Consider the following 16401-nt stretch of genomic DNA (forward strand, 5'->3'; position numbering starts at 1 on the left):
TTTGTGTGGTTACATAAATCTAACGGCTAGGGGTCGGGTTTGGTTTTCAACATTTCTTATCCATTAAACCTTGAGAACGGTCCGCAAAAGAAGACAAATGGATCCATTATCTTACAAGCAATGCAAATGTGAATTCTGGAGGAGCTTTTTGGGTTTTTAATCAGCCATCTTTGGAAACTAGAAACAAGAAAGAGGTATATTACCATCTGTTTAGTGAATATGGATTGCATATGGGTTTCACAAGTATTATCCTACTGCCATTTGAAATGAAGAGTTTTGACTTTTGATAAATATTCGGGAGTTCGTTTAGTATGTGATGTGTATATACTAAATGTATTTTGTTTGACTATCCTTTACCTGCTATTGGTTTCTTAATTACATCTTACTGAAAGCATTCATATGCACATTTAAAGTCAGCGTTATCTTTATTTTTTAGTCAGTGTTATCTTACGCAAAGTTGAAGCCTATATATTCACTAGTACGTTTGTTAGACTAATAGAAGTGCCTTTTGGTATTATTTATTTTGCATTCAGATAGAGGAAGTTGAGACAGACCAAAAGGAGTCGTATCACTGTTCATTCCAGAGGATGAGAATTTTAAAACCTCTGCCACTTCGGTTCATGAGGATACTCTTGAATTGAACGTGGTGATAGATTCCATTATTTCAATCTGGATATTAGGAATTTAATTTTACACATGCGGAAGACCGTAATCCAACCACTGGCCTAGACATCATTCATTGTATGGATTTATAAATTGTACAGAGCAATCAACCAACACTTTTATTATTTAGTTTGCTTAGCTAAAAACTTTGAATATGATCTCTAGAATATGCCTTTATATGTTGTTCTTTTGTTTCATGGCTTCCCTTCTTGAATGTGCATTCAATTAAACATATTAACTTATTTGTTGTGAGAGAATATTTGTTTCCATTGTCTAATCATCCTAATTGATTTAGGTTTGTAACTTAAAAACAAACGGTGTTCTCTGTGTTAAGGCTGCAAGCTACTGGTCTGCAGCCAACCGTTTGAAAACAACTTAATAGCATGTACAAGGGTATGTCTAAGTTTTTTTTTTTTTTTGCCTTCAACGTCCTCAGATCTATTAATCTCATTCAGCTCCAAAATTACATATTAATCCAGTCACTAGAGTTACATCAAAGAATCATTAAAACTGCAAACCAACATAAAAAAAAAGACTAAGGTCTTTGAGATGAGACAGACAAGCTTAATTTAGAAAGTCATTGTTGGTGTATATGATTTAAATATCAAATTTTGGGATATGGTTTGTTTAAAAAGTTTTTTAAGTTTGGTTTGGTTTGGAGAATGATATTATTTCACGTTTGGATCAATTTTTGATTCAATTTAATTTATATTATGAAACTGGTCAATTTGGTATTAGAACTCAATGATTTTAAAGTCAAAACAAATTTTAAATCAATTGTAAATTTTACAATTGTCTTATACAAATCTTAATAATAACAAAATGTATTTAAATCATAACTAGGTTTAGTTAGTTTTTACTCATATTATTTATCATTCTATATATGATTTCTATTAATAACAAATAACAAATTGTGAATTTAAATTATATCAATTTTTTTTGACACAAGACAATGAATACAGACAAACAAATTTTAAATTTTATACCAATTTAATAGAGTAAAATCGATTGTAATTTATATACACGATTTATGTTCGTACATAATTATAAAATATTATAATTTAACTAAGATTATACGAATACCCTAGGTGTAGCCCGGGAAAATCACTAGTCTATGGAAACACTAATAGAGTTTACAGATTACTGGGATTTTTTTCCAGCAATTCCACAACAAATCTGAGACCTGCCCTTTTTTTTGTTCTTATGCTAAAGCAAATTCGTTGGATTTGTGTATTTGCCATTGTCAAGAAAAATCTCACTTTTAATAAAATAAACACAAAAATATATCCCCATTTTCTATATAAGGATTTTTTAAATATTTATTCATTTGTGAAACACCACAAAATCTTACAATAATTCAGGACATAAAATGTAAGATTTCGAAGAAATCTTTTCATTTGCTTGGGCAGAGATGTTGACTCTAGGGGTGGGCGCAAGGGGGGTACTTGCTTTTTTACGTATACTTGATACTTGATTTGCCTTGAACGAGTAATGAATTTTCCGACTTGTACTTGACTTATCAGAAACGAGTACTTGTTATTTCGAGTACTTGTCCAAAAATATGTTACTTGCAAGTTGTTTACCTTGTTCGATTACTTGCTACTTACAAGTATTTATTAATTATTTGGATATATTTCAAACTTTCTAAAAATTACTTGATAGATAATATTTTAAGAGAGAAGGTTATGAAAGTTTATTTTAATTACTCGACTTGGTAAAAATACGAGAGTTATTTTAAATAAAATATTTGCACCTAATATAAAAAAAAAGAAGATGGAATTCAATTAGAAAGTATTGTTTACTTCTTACAACAAAGGAATATTTGTTTAGGGCTTTAGTTTTTATGGTTTAGTTATCATTTTTTATTCGTAAAACAAGTAACGAATAATATCAAGGCAAATCGTAATTTTTTTTTGTGATAATTGTTACTTGACTTATACTTGCAAATAGCATAACTTAACGACTTGATATTTGACTTGGCAACGACGAGTACGGGTCACGTAGCGGATATAAGGTAAGTAACGAGTATTCATGCCCAGCCCTAGTTGAGTCATTTAGTTCCATATCATAGGTTAAGCTCTTTTGAAAGACAAATGTCCAATGGGTTAGTGTAATCCTCAATGGGTTTCATGTAATCATCCCTTTTTGGGCCAAAAAGAGGACCCCGATAACAAAAACCCTGAGGAACAAGAAACAAAAGATTTTATTATTTACTAGGGGGTTTTCCGGGCTACGCCCGGATTGTTTCCTATAATATTAGTTTAATTTTTATATTTATATTTTAAAATCGAACAAATATGATATACATTGAAACTTGAGCAAACTACAGAAAACGCAGCTTCCCTTGATCTAGAAAACGTAGTAGTAACCCAAATCAAGAAGCATTAGTACCACAACAGCAGCTGGAGCAGCCCAAACCATGTAGTTAGTCTGCTTTTTACGCTTGCGCATTAGTCTCGGGAGTGTTTCCAGTCCTCCTCTATTGCGGATCATGTTTCTTATTGGTTTCTCCTTCAAAACTTTCTTTTCCTTCTTTGATTTCTCCTCCACTGGAGCTTCAATCTCCTCTTTCTCAGCCTCAAAAGCTTCAGGAACTTCCTCAGAGATGGCCTCGTATGCGTTGCTGCCTCATGTCTTCTTCTTGACCGCCTTCTCTCGCTCCTGCAACACACAAAAAAAAGAAGATTATTAGAATGGAAAAGAGAGAAGGCAAAGAGCATTGATATTGATACCTTTTGTTCTTTCTTCTCAGCTTAAAGAGTATATTAGCTTCGTCTAATCAGTTAATTGTTAGTTTTTTGCGAAAACAAAGTATCATAGACTTTAAAGTTAGACTCATATTATTGTAACCGTACATAAAAATTTGAATCTCCAATAGACACCAATAGATATTGATATCGACCTTCATAATTAGTTTGATCTAAAGAGGTTCTATCCAATCTATAGCAGAAGATTATAAAAACTCGAGAAAAATATTGATTTTCCTCCTCAGTGATATAAAACCTTCACAAGAATTGTCAAAACCAAGAAGGAGATTAGGCCTCTGAGCTGCAGCCTCAATAGCAGCAAAGAGGATGAGGGAACTTGTTGATCTGTTTTTAGGTTATGCTGTCTCCCTCAACCTCTCTTGATTCATATCCTGGAGATGCTGGAAGCGGTGGAGGATGAGGCGGCACCAGTCAGTTCAAACTCAAATTCTCAGACTCATCCATTATCTGCTTTTTCATATTCCCACCAAGAACTTCAGCTTCACCAGATACAACCAAAAGATGGCACATAGCTGCTACTGAATCTAACCCTCAGACTAAAGAGATACACCTAAGACTCTACTACAGAATTATCAACGGCCACGTCTACTCTTCCAATTTATCTTGTACGTTAAAACAACTATAAACTTAACTGTAGAAGAAAAAGGCAAGTAGCTGTAACTTCTAATCGTCATTTACTGATAATGCAAGGATAATGCAAAACATTACAGCTACTGGTTCATATCCCACCCGCTCTGTATATGGCTATACGAAAAATCTCTCATCAGATCCACCACTGGCCTTGTTGTCCTCTGATTCCTTCCGTTACGCATCAGATTTCGTTTAGTGGAGATCATGGAATAATACCTGAGATGAGATCCGCCCCATGGCTTATGATAACATCTTTTGCATCATGTAAGTATCTCAGCCTCGAGTACCTAACTCCATACTTCTCTACAATGTTTTTCTACATCTAATCAGAATCACTAACACAGCTCAATATTTGAATGTTGAAATCTTCCACGTAAGCTTATGTTGTAGACTGGACCAAATATGAGGTATCACTTCGAAATGGCAGGTTCCATGTCACAACTTTGTCCTTTGGCTACAAATATGAATAAGCAAAAATGAGTTGGACAGTTAGTTCTTTTCACATACAGACGCAAAAACATATTATAAAGTCAAAAAATTTAGAGCTATTTGTGTTGTAGTGTAAGGATCCTACCTGAGAAGTATGATCCCCATCCTCTAAATCTTCAACCACTACAGCCAATAAAAGTTAGCATAGGGCCCAAAACAATTCTAGAACGCTCAACAAAGAGAAGTTGAGTGACTGCAATGAGTGTACTCCCGATCTGATAACACAACACATCAAATGATATGTCGTCTTACACAGAGGTCTGCATTCATCCATATCAGCTTAAAGTGATAAGCTTCCGTGGGTTTATGCTTCCATAGAAACCTGGTTTCTTGTTGATCAGCGTGGAAGAAGTTGAACGCCCATCTCCTTCTATCTTTATGGATAGTCCCTGCTGATTCTGTCAACAACAAAATATTATCTTTGAGTAGAAAAGATGTATACACATATAAAGAGTTTATGTATTCACCTCATCTGCTGCACATAAACTTCGAGATCAACGTTTGTTTTGGGCTTTCAGGCGAATAGAAATCGAAGATTTCATCTGAAGACAAATCCAACTCATCAAAAGGGTCCATTACTGTAAACTGATTCTCCTCCCTCATTTCTAATATATATAGTCATATTTTCTCATCCCCTTCTAGTATTTGAGCACTACTTGTTAAACGAAATCTAAAGCAGAGTAATTCTGCTAGCTTTATGGCTAGGAGACAGTAAGGGTTACCTTTCTTATGAGAACAACATGGAAGAGGAAAATCTGCCGCATGGATGTTTGAACATAAGCCGTTAACAAAAACGATATAACCTGTAAGAAAACAAAACATTACAAACTTCATAAGCGAAGAGAAGTTGCATAAGATTTTATGAGAGATAAGCAAGTGTGAAGAGCATACTGTACATATATTGTAGCAAGAGCTCATTTAGGGAACTCTAGATAAAGCCTTCGACTTGAATGAGCTAAAGATTTATGTTTCAAGTATTTGAGAGAGAGAGAGAGGCAATACACACCATGATCCTCTGATTATACCAAACACACAAAGAGAAAGCGTATGGCTAAACAAACAAACAAACAAAATAACAGTTTTAGATTTAGGTGCTAAACCAACTAACCATTTAGTTTCTATTCAGGATATAGATAACGGGACGATACCAAGGATAACTCATGTTACGCTACATGTGATGGTGTTGACTCGCAGATTGAAGCAAAGGAAATATCTTGGAAATTCTCATAGCATAAGAAGAAAAAGTGATGACCAAATGAAACCGGGCCTGCTCGAACGTTGTTCTTGCGCTATGCAGATCCTGAAAGTGAACATCAATTTGCCCATTTTCCGTTGGTCCTTGAAACACATAACAATAGAAAATGTAAGCGTAAGAGGAAGGAAAAAGAAACAATCGGTATGATTCTGATGAGTTTAGAGGTCAATAGTTTTTAAATTAGAGACCCAAAACTTTAAAGCTATAAGTATAACAAACTCTACAAAAGATCACAACTTTTGTAAAAGAAACAAAGCAAACAAACTGAACTGCTCAAATTCGGTTTTGGATTGTTTTATCATCAAAACAGAGATTAAGAATTACAAAACCTGAAAAAATAGATGACAAATCCTCTCCTGTAAAGCGTCATCTCCTCCTTTTAAACCTCCAACAACCTAATTAAACACCAGATCAAGAGCTTTCACCAGTTACGAAACCAAAGATCTGAAACAGAGGAAGTGAAATCATGAACCAAACTTTAACCGTAAGCTCCACCAGTGATGGAACTCGAAGTCCTCCATCTCCCTCACAATATGATAAAAATATAAAAGAAAAAGAAATCACAGACAACTCCCAAGAACACTTTTCAAAGAAAAATGTACAAAGGTTAAGTAATGTTTTGTATGTACCAGGAGTAAGGCGTTCAGTGACTCACCAAATATGAAGTAATTTATTTTTACAGTAAACTGTATACAGAGGTAAAGTGATGGATCCAAAACCGAACGCCGTTACTAACTACTCGTTTTCTCCGGAGGCGATGAAGAGATCTGGTGGTTTTAGTGAGAGAAATTTTTCGTGAATCAACCACCGTCTTATATAGTGAGTAAGGAGAGAAGGAGGAAAGGTGAAAAAAATTGAGAAAAGTTGTTTTTTGCAGAGGTAGACGATTCGGGAGAAGACCAAGGAGATATTGGAATCGGCGTGGTGTTGAAAAGGTTCGAGAAAAGAGTGATTTGGTGATGTGTCTTTTCTTTAATGATTTGCCAATTTAAAAGTCTCTCATTGGTCAATTTTTTTTTTTCTGAGGTGGACACGGGGAGGATATCTTGGTTTTAGTATTGTATTGATTATTAGGGTTTAAACTTTAAACAGAAGTTACAGAACACTCTCCTCCTCCTCCTCCTCCTCCTCCTCTCGTTGCAGTCACCATGGGGCGCTCTGGAGTTCAAGTCAATAAGGCTCACAAGACTCGTGTCTCCTTTAAATCTTCTCGCAATCTCCACAAAACCTCCCTCCAAGGTAATCCCCTCAACGATTTCATCTCTTTCGATCTTCACATAACTAAAAAATTGCAATTGAATCAGATAGAGGCCGGATTGGTAAACCGGAGGGTAACCATGTTAAAGGCGCTAAAGCTGCACGTCTTCAGCGTGCCAAGATGGTAATGATTCTCCTTCCTACATTTTTTTTTAATTGATTGCAACACAATGAATCTTGTTTATCTCTCTCTGTCTCTTTAGCTTAGAGAGCAGCGGTTTTGAAGGAGAAGAGGGCTTCAGGAGGCTTAACGAGCGCTCCTCGAGTTATCGTGAGTTTGTTGGAAGTTTTGTAGTCAGAAAGTTACAGCCTTGCAGTTTTAAAAACTCTGTTTTTGGCGATAGGTCTTGTTTCCTCTCTCTGCTTCCGTGGATTTGAACTCACTTGGCGAAGATGTTTTAAAGCTGTTATCTACTGATGGTGATGTCACTTCTTCTTCAACAGTTGCATCTTCTGAGTATAAGATAAGAGCAACGGTATGTCTATTCCCTTAAGAGCAACAGATTGGTTCTTTTATACATATTTTAAGTAGAATACATGTATCTTAGGTGTTGAAGGCGCCTCATGGGGATCTTCTGACATGCATGGAAATGACCAAGGCATGTTGATTTTCATTGCCTGCTTTTGTTTGAGTTAGTTGCTAACTGCGTTATTATTTCTTACTGGTGATGATATATATAGGTTGCTGATCTGATCGCTTTTGTTGCATCTGCAAACGAGGATATCTCTAGCTTGATAGATTCATTCGGAAGTCAGTGTCTTTCTGTGCTTAGATCAATTGGTCTGCCAAGTACCGCTGTGTTGATACGTGTATGTTCTCTTTGCTTCTGTTGGTCTACCATCTCTCAAACTTTGCTTCAACTTTAGCTCGCATTGCTTGATTGCAAGACTTACCCAGTGAGTTCAAAAAGAAAAATAAGCTGAAAAAGATGTGTGCCTCTCGGCTTGCTTCTGAATTTCCTAAGGATTGTAATTTTGATCCAGCAGACACCAGAGATGAGTTGCATCAGGTGAATTACTCAGACTCTTATATCATTTTACTGAGTGGTCTTCAATAGATTTTATGTCTCTAATTAGCCCAGAGCTAAGTTTAAATGATGAAAATCCATACTTTTTGGTGTGTTTGCAGTTCATGGGGTTATTGAAGGCACAAAGGCTTTCTGTACCTCACTGGCGGAAGCAACGACCTTATGTTGTGGCTCAGAAGGTGCTTGTTTTATGCTGTTATTCATAACATCTAATTTAGCTGTGAGGAAAAAAGATTCTCGTAAAAAAAAAAAAAAAAAAAAAAATTTTTCTCGTAAAACAATAAAATATCTGCATACTTTTGAATGGTGCACCTAGGTTGGGATGCTTGTGGATGATACAACCCCAGGAAAGTGCACTCTACTTCTCTCCGGTTACTTGCGTGCTCGTAAACTATCAGTAAATCAGCTGGTAATCAAGCAATTCTACTCTCTCTGTAATGCCTTATGCTATCTGAAAACTGTTTTCTTTACAATAGGTCCATGTTACTGGCGTTGGTGATTTTCAGCTCTCAAAAGTTGAAGTCCTGAAGGACCCATTTCCATTATTAAATGAAAGGAGAAAACAGAATTCCATGGAATTGGATGATTCACATGATGAAGAGGTATCTGATATTTTCATCAACCATCGATAATCTTTTAGTCTTTTACCTTAAAGAACACATATTGCTGAATCCTAGAACAGCCTCCTTCAAAGAGGGTAACAGGCGAACAGCCTATATATAACAGGAATTGTCTGTCATGATAATGTATAATGATTGAACGTATAATACCCCTCCTGAAGCTCTTAAAGTTATTTTCTTAATAAGAAGTGAAGTGTTTATTGTGCCTTCATCTCTTTGTCTGTTCACTTCATTCTGTTTTGGGATTGATCAGGTATTGAGGTCTCTGGTTCCTGATCCCATGAAACAAGAGCCTTTAGTAACTGAAAACACTCCAGATCCATTAGCAGGGGAACAGGTAAGTCTGATTAGTTCTTTAACAGATGAAGGGGCCATTTGCTTGTCTTGTTATCTGTTCTGGAAATTCACTTGTTATTGTGTAGACATGGCCAACTGAGGCAGAGATGGCTGAGGCTGACATAAATCAGAAACAGGGAAAGCCAAAGAAGAGGAGTTTGCCACGAGGGACTTCAGAATATCAGGTTTCTTGATCATCTTTTAGCTATTCCTGTCTCTGGTGTTCGTATTTTTGGTTGTTTGTGATTTGATTCACAGGCTGCTTGGATTATTGATGAGATAGATGAAGAGGATTCTGATAATGGTGATTTCGATGACGATCGTATGGTGTTGGATAGAGGAGAGGATCAGTATTCCAATCAAGACCAAGATTTTGAGGATGATAAAGAAACACTGTACGTGCAGGATATGGATAATGAAACTCATAATGACTCGGAGATGATGGTAAGCTTTTTCTCCATTTACGCAGCGAATTACAAACAGTATTTGTAGCTTCACTACATTTTTTTTGTTATGATTGAGTATATTGATTAAGTTATAAGCCAATCTGCTGATTGTTCAGGACGATGAAAACTTGACAAGAGAACAATATGAGGATCAAATCAAGAAAATCAAAGAGGCACATGCTGAGGATGAGGGTTGGTGTTTTGTTCTTACATTTGTGGAGTTATTTTCTGTATTAGAGTGTCTGAATCTCTCAAGTGCTCTTGATTTTGTCTTCCTTGTATTTTTCTTATTAAGATTACATCAAGTGAATTAAGACTTTCAATTGTTTTGTCATCAGAATTTCCAGATGAGGTGGAGACTCCCATTGATCAGCCTGCAAGAAAACGTTTTGCAAAGTACAGGGGTCTCAAATCCTTCAGAACCTCCCCGTGGGATCCAAATGTAATAAACACTGATCTTGATCTGAAGCTCATTATATTCCTTCTACTGTAAACTGATACTGATTTGTATTATTTGTTGGCAAAAATGCAGGAGTCTCTACCTCAGGACTACGCCAGAATCTTTGCTTTTGATAACGTCGCTAGGACTCGAAAGCTTGTGCTCAAGCAAGCCCTGAAGATGGAAGAAGAAGAAGAAGAAAGCAGAGATGATTGTGTACCAACTGGGTCATATGTACGGCTGCATATTAAGGAAGTGCCTCTTGTTGCTGCCTCTAAACTATCCTCCATTGTTAGCACGAAACCCATTATAGCATTTGGGCTTTTGCAGCATGAATCCAAGATGTCGGTTCTGCGCTTTAGGTAAATCACGATCTTACTGTTTATATTTTTCTGTTGATGAGACCTTGTTTGCCCAGCTAACTTTTCTCTAACTCTGCTCCACAGCTTAAAGAAGTATGATGGTTACGAAGATCCTATTAAAACAAAAGAGGAGCTAATGATCCATGTTGGTTTCCGTCAGTTCGTTGCAAGGTTGGTAAAATTTGTTCATGTTTCATTTACTGCAATAGCTTTTCTTGTTTGCAATCTCTTATAACAATGGTAGGTGAAAATTTTCCAGGCCAGTATTTTCAACCGACAATATCAGTTTAGACAAACAAGAGATGGAGAGGTTTCTGCATCCAGGCCCTTTCTCATTGGCTTCAGTATACGGCCCAATATCTTTCCCATCCCTTCCTTTGGTTGTTCTGAAGATTTCTGACGCTGATGCTCCTGCTTTTGCTGCCTTTGGTTCCTTGAAAAGCATTGGACCCAGCAAAATAATTTTAAAGAAGATAATATTAACTGGGTAATCTTACTTATTACCTTTCTCTTTCCAAGTACAGTTGCATATTCTAGTCTGCATACATGCTTAAGCTCTGTAATGCTAACCAAGCTTTGAATGTGGCTTGGGTTCTAGGTATCCTCAGAGAGTATCAAAAATGAAAGCATCAGTAAGATATATGTTCCATAAACCTGAAGACGTTAGATGGTTTAAGGTAAGAAGTCAAAAGTAATTAAATCGATGTGTTACTTATTATAAGAGTGAGGGCTCAAAGCTTGGGGATGAAACAATGTATTTCTTGTGTGCAGCCTGTAGAAGTGTGGACAAAATGTGGGCGTCGTGGTCGCGTGAAGGAGCCAGTGGGCACACATGGTAAAGACCTTGCATTATTATTGTTTAATTATTTAAAAGATGGGTTGAGTTTGGTTTTTCTAGAATATTTGCTCATTCATGTGGACTTTGCCACAGGGGCAATGAAATGCATATTCAATGGAGTTGTGCAGCAACATGACGTTGTGTGCATGAAGTTATACAAGCGTGCTTATCCCCAATGGCCCGAGCGTATGTACCCGCAGCTTCTGTGATTCTAATTAATAGAAATGAAGTTGTTGATGTTGTTCAAGTTTCTTTGAATTCAAATTCTTACTTTTGATAACTTTATGGACCTGGTTTTGTGAAGTCCTCCGGTTTTGTCATGTATGTGTTAAATATAATATATTTTTTTGCTCTTAGTTTCCCATTTTTCTGTACTATGGAACTAAGGAGGCAGTAGAAAAAGTGACCCAGTTAAAACATACATCACAAACATAACACAGCTTGAAGCTCTTTCTGAAGCTGAATCACTTGCTCACAGTCATTGAGCGATAACTCAACAATGCATGAATACAAGCAATCAGTTTAACAAAAGGTTCTGCTCCCTGGAATCAAAACAAAGACGGATCAGGCGAAGCATACCCTTGCAGATATCTATAAGAATGCGAGGTTGTAGTTGCAGCTTGTTCAAGAAAACTGAATGAGGAATTTGTTGCATGACTCACTTGGATTCAAAGGTGCAAAATGATCAGGTGAGAGAATGATATAATAAACTGGCATTCATTTGCAATCCCAATCATGTTAACATGTTGGGGACTTCGAATCATCGATCTAAATAAGATAAGCTACTATCTCTTTCCAAGATCTTCTGGGAAGGGAGAAAGTTCAACTGTATCAGTGAAGATGTTTCAGCAATTCAACAGCAAAACTGAGACGTTTTTCTTTTCTTCTGCTAAAACAAAGAATTCCTGAAATTATGTTGCTCTGATCAAATGTCTAAAATGTCTATCTGAAATTCCTAAAACAAAGAATTCCTGAAAATGTCTAACAAATTTAGTAGTATTAATACTCCATTATCAAATTTGTTAATGCTATTAAGTTTAGGGGAGGGGATTTCAATTTACCCACAAGTTTGATATTACTTTTCAAATTTAATTTTAAATATTAACTATTTTCATAAATACATTAAATTTGTGATTAGAAAAATTAAATTAATTCTCTTAAATCATTTATAAATATTTAAGAATAATTTGTAAAACATTTATAAAAGTTTATAAATCTGACCCCACCCTCTGAATACTAAACTCTAAACATTAATCACTAAACTTTAAATTCAAATGTTAAAACATAAAAGCGTTTTTGATTGAGTGTAATCTTAAAATATGATATTCAACTTTGATAACTTAGAGTATTTTAAGCAATATCTCTTAAGTTTGTTATATCTTAAATTAAATAATGGTGAAATGAATAAATGGAGAATTTCAATTTACCACAAGTTTGATATTACCTTTTCAAATTTACACATTTAAAGAATTTTTTTTTATAAATACCTTAAATTTGTGATAAAAATAAATATATCCTCCTAAATCATTTATAAATGTTTAAGAATAATTCATACAAAAATTTATAGAAGTTTATAAATCCAATTCCATCCCCTAAATACTAAAATCTAAACAATAATCACTAAACCCTAAACATAAATGTTAACCACTTAAGGTATTTTAAACATTTTCTCATGAACTATTTTATTAAGATTTGTATTCTGTAATAAATGTTTCCTTGTAAATTTTCATATTATCTCAAATTTGAAAATGAAATGTGTATGTAATATTTAAATTTCAAACTAGGTGTCTCGTCCGGGCATGCGAGCATAATTATTTTGCAATTACTTTTAACATATGTATTACTAATTCAAAAATCATCATGATAAAATATTGTTTATGTTCCCAAAAAGTTTAAAACGAGCATTAAATTATTTTATATGACAAAATAATTCATCAAAATATATATACTCATTATTCTGTTAGATTTTTTAGAAACCCTCAATAATATACTATTTTGAAAATATTTTTAATATACTACATTCATTAATAATAAATAAATAAATAAATCACTTTATATTCTCTTTTCAGTTATATAAAATTCAGTTTACTTAATTAATATTTAATTATACATCTTTATGTTTCTTGATCCAATTTTTACAAAATCAAGCAATGGCAGTGAAATCTGATCAAATCTCCGGCCCTACATTTTAACGACATCTCACGTACTCAAAGGTTCTTCTCTACTCCCTGTTTCATTGTTTGGCTAACTTTTTTCAATTGTTATTGGGATCTCTCATGGTTTGTTAAATTAAATTACCTTTTCTGCTTATTTCCTCATTAGTTATGAGCTGGAAAGCCGAAAGCCCTTGAACGATGTCCTCCCCTGCTAAGTTCTGCTGCGGCCAAGTTCTCGAAGAAAGATCTCACTATCTCAGGCCCTCCGCATAATTACTTTTACCGGGTAATATAGGCGCTTCCCTTTTCTCTTTGCTATGGATGTATGAGTCTTAGATGAATTATGTTATTTTGGCGGTCTTTATCTCACCAACTTTATATTGGGATTGGTTATATTTTTCAAAAAAAATAAAACTTCAAATTGGTTTTGTATTAATTGTTTCATGATTCCAGGCTAGCGTATAAGCCCAAGTACAAGTTGATATTCTCATCAATAAATATGCATGTATGCAGGTTTCTTTATACTAAATACAAGAGCAGTATGGATTTTCACTTAGGGTGGACAGTCTCAATTTCTCTGAACAGGGTAAACATATTCTTTACGTGCCTTTTAAACAAGCATCTGGTCATTCAACTACATGTCAAGTTTTCACTTAGGGTGGACGGTCTACTTTCTGGATGCGTCATCCTCAGCTGATTTTTTGGAGCGATGAATAATTGCGATGATAAATTTGTTCCAGAGACCAGTTTCTGAAGAGAAAACTAACAAAGGAATGGAATTGATCGAATGATGCACACAAGCAGCTTGGGAGAAGGAAGCATGTTGAACTTCAAATTTTCTGGTAATCAACTTCTGAGATTTTTTCTGCCCTCCCTTTTCAATTTCAGCAGTCCATGATCAATTTACATCTTCTCCGCAGATTCTTTAATCCTACTGTTTACTGATGGAATTTGAGACTAGATTTGAATGAAATTTTGTATGTGCTGGCGACTTTTATGCTCCTATTTTGCAGAAGATTCAGTATAGGATGAGTGCCCTCCACTTCTGTTTCTACCTTATTTTGAATAATATTTAAGCTATAAAAAATATCTTCAGCTGACACCTAAACTGCTTTTTAAAAGTATCAGTTTGGATCATAATTTGTTTGTTTGAAAATAGAATTATATGATATGCGTGTTAAACTAATAAAAACCTCATTTTCAATACATGTTGCATTAGATGGAGTTCAGAGTTCTTTAAAAAAGGATCGCAGTAACTTAATTCCTCTCTGAGAGCAAAGAGCATTAGAGTTAGCAGACTCTGAGGTAACTTTTTAACGGTTGTATTTATATCTCTTCAAGAAACAAAAAAAATGTTAGTAGATGTTGGAACATACTCTATATAGTAGGATCATATTTTTAGTCTTTAGGTAACTGGAAATCTAGAAGAGATTGTGCTATGCTGTCTGCGCTAAGATGAATTTTGTAATAATTGGAATGCAGGATCTACGAACTTCTGTGTACAGTAAGATCATATTTCAAACAAATCTATGATTGGAGTTTGTCGTCAGAGCTACCGAGTTTCTAATCTTCCTGGTATTTTTATTGTAGGCACTAGGCAAAGATAATATTTTTATCATAATTTTTGTCGCCAGACCAATTCGTTTAAGGAGGAGATTTAGATTCTACATGGAACCGTAACGAAAACTCAGCATCGCTTCCATAAGAATATTCCGACGGATTAATATTTTCTCGGAATTCCGTCGGTATATTCCGAGGAAATTCCGAGGAAACCAAATTTTGTGTTTCCTCGGAATATCCTCGGAAATTCCTCGGGATATTCCGAGGATTTCATTTTCCGTCGGAATGTCCGTCGGAATACCGCTGTTTTCTTGTAGCGTTTAACTGTTATCATTTTGATTCAAAACGTCGTAGCCTTTTTGTGACTAACAAATAGACAATGTCGAAGAAGCCAAACAGTTCAACTTCCAAGGTCTAAAATAAAACAGCTCATTAGTCATTAGTTTCTTCGTACTGATTTTACGGTGGAAAATATAAAATGTTATGATCATATTTTTGATTAGTTTATTCACCCGTTGTCATAGTTGAATCTTTTAGTTCAATTCTGTATAACACTACATTAATGGTCTGTTTAGTTGCAGTTCGATAAAACTGAGCAAGTTACTCTTTCATGCCTATTTATAGGGGTGTTAAATCCGGATATCGGTTCGGTTTTTTCGGTTTTCGGTATTTCGGTTAGTAAAATATAACTACCATTCTAAATCCATATTTACTTCGGTTCGGTTTATATACCGTCTGTTTTCGGTTTATTCGGTGTTATACCAAAAAACATAATTATTTAGTTTGAGATCATATTATATGAATTTTAGAGTCATATTGTCAACACAGTCATTTATTAAAAATATATTACATGTTCAAATAAATGAATAAAAAAAGTAAAAATACTTCTACCACCAAATAAAATAATCAAATCTATAACTAAAATCAAAGCTTCAAATTTTGAAAATAAAAATATGAAACAAAACAGAAACACGAAAGAAAAGTTTTTCCACTCTTCCATATTTAGTGTTCATTAAAATCAAGCTTTTTCAATCGAACACGAAATTCTGTTTGTTTACAGATAAGAAAAAAAGTTGTGAAAATTTTTCATTAATTATTGTCCATCAAATTTATAATATTCATATTAATTTAGTGAAGACTAAAATAAAGCTAAAAGATCAAAAGAAAACTTAGAAAATAAGATGTCTGAATTGCGATGTATTGATATTTAATTATAGTTTAAGTGTTTTACAAATTAAGGTTATTTATTACTATAAAATTATGGTAATAGTTATTAACACAAATTTAACTTATGTAACAAATAGATTTTCATGTATTGTTATAAAATAGATACATATTTACATGTTTCTACTTTTAATCGGTTTTGTTCGGTTTATTCGGTTTAATCGGTTATATACCAAACCATATCCAAATCCTACGGTTTTTATAAAATTATATCCATTCGGTTTATATGGTATATATCAAAACCAAACCATATTGTCTATTTTGGTTCGGTTCGGTTCGATACGGTTCGGTTTTACCATATTGAACAGGCCTATTTGTCTATTATTTATA

General features: G+C 34.5%; 2 long non-coding RNA genes and 1 pseudogene across 12 annotated transcripts; 2 read left to right on the top strand and 1 right to left on the bottom strand.

The window, feature by feature from the left end:
• Positions 1–3512: 3512 nt before the first annotated feature.
• LOC106295074 lies at positions 3513–6756 on the bottom strand. Of its 11 annotated transcripts, none has more exons than XR_001260945.1 (9): positions 6461–6699; positions 6289–6330; positions 6135–6200; positions 5699–5888; positions 5442–5601; positions 5273–5353; positions 5018–5092; positions 4636–4948; positions 3513–4515 (listed from the first exon to the last, which is right to left on the bottom strand). It is a non-coding gene; the product is annotated as an uncharacterized LOC106295074 (long non-coding RNA). The 11 variants fall into 11 exon arrangements; XR_001260944.1 differs by having other exon boundaries at positions 6283–6330; XR_001260948.1 differs by having other exon boundaries at positions 3513–3878; positions 4161–4515; positions 6135–6330.
• An 83-nt stretch (positions 6757–6839) lies between these two features.
• On the top strand, positions 6840–11495 carry LOC106295073 (annotated as a pseudogene).
• Positions 11496–14017: 2522 nt separating this feature from the next.
• LOC106294269 lies at positions 14018–14867 on the top strand. The gene is made up of 3 exons (XR_001260800.1): positions 14018–14129; positions 14507–14592; positions 14770–14867. It is a non-coding gene; the product is annotated as an uncharacterized LOC106294269 (long non-coding RNA).
• Positions 14868–16401: the final 1534 nt, after the last annotated feature.

Source organism: Brassica oleracea, chromosome C5 (assembly GCF_000695525.1).
Source record: "Brassica oleracea var. oleracea cultivar TO1000 chromosome C5, BOL, whole genome shotgun sequence".
NCBI lineage: Eukaryota > Viridiplantae > Streptophyta > Magnoliopsida > Brassicales > Brassicaceae > Brassica > Brassica oleracea.